This window comes from Mandrillus leucophaeus, unplaced genomic scaffold, assembly GCF_000951045.1.
Source record: "Mandrillus leucophaeus isolate KB7577 unplaced genomic scaffold, Mleu.le_1.0 Scaffold276, whole genome shotgun sequence".
In the NCBI taxonomy this organism is placed as follows: domain Eukaryota; kingdom Metazoa; phylum Chordata; class Mammalia; order Primates; family Cercopithecidae; genus Mandrillus; species Mandrillus leucophaeus.
In genome coordinates this window covers 1504508-1508891 of record NW_012102876.1, presented here as the reverse complement: position 1 = coordinate 1508891, position 4384 = coordinate 1504508, and positions in this window count along the sequence as shown.

Genomic DNA, 4384 nt, shown 5'->3' with positions numbered 1-4384 from the left:
GGATGTGTTATCTGATATATTAATTTCAGAGTTTCAGGATAATTATGAAGAAAAACTCTAGCTCTTCGTAGTCAAATGATTAAGAAAACAAAGGGAAAGGGAAAATCTTGAAGTCAATCAAAGAGAAAAGAAACAACTTGTACCAGGAAGCAAAGATATGAAATAGCAGACTTCGCTTCTGAAACTATGCCAGACAGAAGACAATAAAGTTGCTTATTTGACACATGAAAACCAAACACAGAAACAGCAACTCTCCACCTACAGTGATGCCCTGTGAAAACATCTTGCAAATAAGAAAGCAATATGCTTCTCAGACGACAAAAACTGAGATAAATTATTGCCAGCCCATTTGCATGAGAAGAGATGTTACAGCAATATCTGGCAAACTGAGCATGATATCAGATGAACTTCTGAAGGAAAACACACAGACACACTCATGCACATGCATAGACACACACACGTTTGGACACAGTAATAATGTGGGTAAATATAACAGACTTTAGTTTTTTAAATGTCTTTAAAATGTAGTTGCCTTTAAAATATAATTTACAATGTGGGTGTATAGAACAGATTTAATATTTTAAAATTTCTTTAATATATAATTGAAATCTCTTTAAAATAAATTTGTCCCGCTGCTTAGGTTTCTCTGACGCTTCAGGAACTCTGGTTTATTATCTTTCATTATATTTGAAAAAGTCTTGACCTTTATCTCTTCAAATATTTCTTCTGCTTCATTCTTTCTTCTCCACCTGAGATTCCAAGTATGTGTATATTAAATGATTTTGTTCTGTTTCACAACTCTTCCATGCTTCTGTTTGCTTTTTAGCTCTTTTTTTCCTCTTTGTGTTTTAATTATGTTCAAGGTTATTGCTGTTTTCCGTTTCTCTGACTATTCTGCTGAAAAGTCTGTTGAAGTAATTCTTCATTTCCTGTATTGTGATTTTATTTTCAGCATTTCCACTTGACTCTGTTTAAACTCTCTCCTTCCTTCTGAATTTCTCCCATCTTTTCATACATGGATTCACCTCTTCCACTACCCGATTCCTTCAGCATATTAGTCATTGTTATTTTAAGCTCCCTGTCCTACTGTCAACCTCTGAGGTGTCTCCATGTCTGCTTCTCTTCATTATTTTCTTTCTTGAATATATGTCCTTTTACCTGCTTTATGTGTTCCATAATGTTTAGATAAACGTCAGACATTGTTAGTAAAAGGAAGAAATTGAAACCAGATGAATAAAACTGAGACTAGGTGACTAAAATTTATGCCTGGAAGTTTTCAGTTTTTTCTTCTATCAGGCAATTTGAAGGGAAGGGTTGAGTAAATCTAGTCTGTCGCTGAGCTGGTTTTAGGCTTTTTGGTCGCTAGTTTCCTTCTCTGTACCGCAGACTTCAAATTCCTTTAGTGCAGATCACCACTATCTTGTGCTTAATTCATGGCCCAGAGTACTAGAGGCTTTCTCTTAGAACTCCTGTTCCACTGTTGGCTTTCTGTAGGCCTGCACTCCTAAACCACATCGGTGGTTTCTCTCTGCGCCCTTGCCCATCCCTTAGTGATAGGCTGGTGATGTTTCTAACTGAGAGTAAGGCGGGAGCAGAGTTTTATTGGCTCTCCTTTTGCAACTTCAGAATTACATAGTCCCTGTTCACAGAAGCCTCAGCATTCCTTTCTATTCCCAAGTGGCAGTCAATCCCCACCTTATACTCATGCAGGGCCTAGAGCACAAAATGGGCTTCTCCAAGTGCTCCTCCTCCACCCACTCACCTAGCCAGGTCCAGCATCTCATTTCATTAATGCAGTTCTTTCAGGTCTCTGTCCCCGTCCCCAGTTTTTCTCATGAACACGCGATGGATGCACATGGAAAACAACTAGTGAGGCCAGTCGCAGTGGCTCACGCCTGTAATTCCAGCACTTTGGGAGGCTGAGGCAGGTGGATCACTTGAGGTCGGGAGTTTGAGACCAGCCTGACCAACATGGAAAAACTCATTCTCTACTAAAAATACAAAATTAGCCGGGCATGATGACGCATGCCTCTAATCCCAGCTACTTGGGAGGCTGAGGCAGGAGAATCGCTTGAACCAGGGAAGTGGAAGTTGCAGTGGGCCCAGATCGCGCCATTGCACTCCAGCCCGGGCAACAAGAGTGAAACTCTGGTCACACTGCCTGTGGGGTATCCCTGCTCTGCAAGGGGCAGTGAAACAAACAAACAAACAAACTAGTGAGAAAGAATGTGCTTCCCATGTATCTAGGACTCCCAGGATATTAAACTCACACTGATCTACATCTAGCTTTTAGAAATTTACTAAAATATCAGTTGTATTCTTCTAACTGCTTTTATAGTGATCATTTCTTTCTTCTGTGTGCTGCCAAATGTGACATATTTCACGTGTTCCATCTCTCATCAGGAACCCATCACTCCTTAGGATTCCGTTTCCTTGATTGCTTTGTGATCTCAGTTCTCTGATTGGCTCAAATATAATTACAATTTGTAGATTTTTTTCTACTTTTTCTCATTGCTTGAGTGAAAGTGATGTGATTTTTCAGCCCTTTATGTCCTAATTGGCTTATCTTGAAATTTTTTTGAAGAATATAGGTCATTTAATTGTAGTTATCTCTCAATTTGGGTTTTTCATATGTGTCTGTGTATCAACATGGCATATGGTATCTATAAATACATTACTTGTGATGTTAACTTTTATTCCTTGATTGCTACATTTCTGTACTGAAAATTTCAGTTTTTCCACTTTTTACATAATGTTGCCATGGGGAAATACTTTGTATATTTGTAAATATCCTATATTTCCTCAAACTTTTACCCACTAGCTTTAGCATGTATTGACACATTTTGCCTGAATCAATTATTATGATGGTTGACAACTTGTAATTTTCTAATTTCATATTTCCTTATCCATTTCCTTATCCACTGGGAGGAAAAACTTTCCATTGTTTAAATTTATATATTTATGTATTTTATTTACATCAGTGTGAACTTAAGAATTCTTTATTTGAGGGCCATAATCCTTTGCTATCATTATTTTAATGTTCTTTTTTTTTTTTTTAATTAAGACAGAGTTTCGCTCTTGTTGCCCAGGTTGGAGTGCAATGGCGTGATCTCGGCTCACTGCAACCTCCACCTTCTGGGTTGAAGTGATTATCCTGCCTCAGCCTCCCAAGTAGCTGGGATTACAGGTACCCACCACGATGCCCGGCTAATTTTGTATTTTTAGTAGAGACGAGGTTTCACCATGTTGGTCAGGCTGGTCTTGCACTCGACCTCAGGTGATCCACCCGCCTCAGCCTCCCAAAGTGCTGGAATTACAAGCGTGAGCCACTGGGCCTGGCAATGTTCTAATTCTTCTAGGTTTGCCCAAGGGAACCACTAGAGCTGGCCCCTGTGTCCTATGACAAGCTCTATCATTCTTTAGACTCTTCATACTTTCTGTTACTAAAAGATGTTCTACATTCATCTTGTAGTTTCCCTGCTCCAGCCCTTGAGCCAGCCATTTCTCCGATGAGTGCTCATTTCATTTCGTGTAGAATGGTATTTAGAAATCAAGATATGGGCAGTCATTTTTATTTTTAAAATAATACCCATAAACTAGGAAATCATATGAAACAAGTTGATAAGAAGGAATTAACCTACATCTTGCCTGGAATATAAGAGACCTCAATATAAGTTTATTGAATGAGTGAACAATATTTTAAAAGTAGATTTTAGTAGGTAGTCTGCATTTGACAATTTTATCTAACCCCACAGTTATTCTCCTCTCCCCGAATCTCTTACAAGAATAATTTTAATTCCTCTAAGTTTCAGGTTTAAGTCTGTCACTCAGTTATTTAAATATGCTATTATATTATCATTTGCACAAAATCTAAACTTCTTGACCTAACAGTACAGCTCAGACCCTAGTTCATATGTAAATATCTATGCTTCTATTAACTGTGTTCCAATGAGAATTTGCTAACAACCAAAAACATCTTACTCTATCCCTATTTCTTTCTTATACAGTTCCATTTGTTGGAAATATATCTACCTTACAGAACAAATGTTACTCATCCATGAAGCTTTCTCTGATTTCCTCTAGCTTGGAATGATTTACACATTTTCAAACTCATAAAATGATGATTGATTAGTTTATTTATATTGGCTCAGCTCTCACACTTCTCATATAAAAAGCATACTAGATTTCTATTACCTTTGTAAATAACATTTGGATAGATTGACTACTTATGACTTTACCAGGACAGATGCATTATACTACTACTTAGAACCAGCTTGTCATCATTTTGAGAAAAAAGTTCATTATTTTAAAATGATGAAAGTATGCACTTGGCCGGGCGCGGTGGCTCATGCCTAATAATCTCAGCACTTTGGGAGGCCGAGGC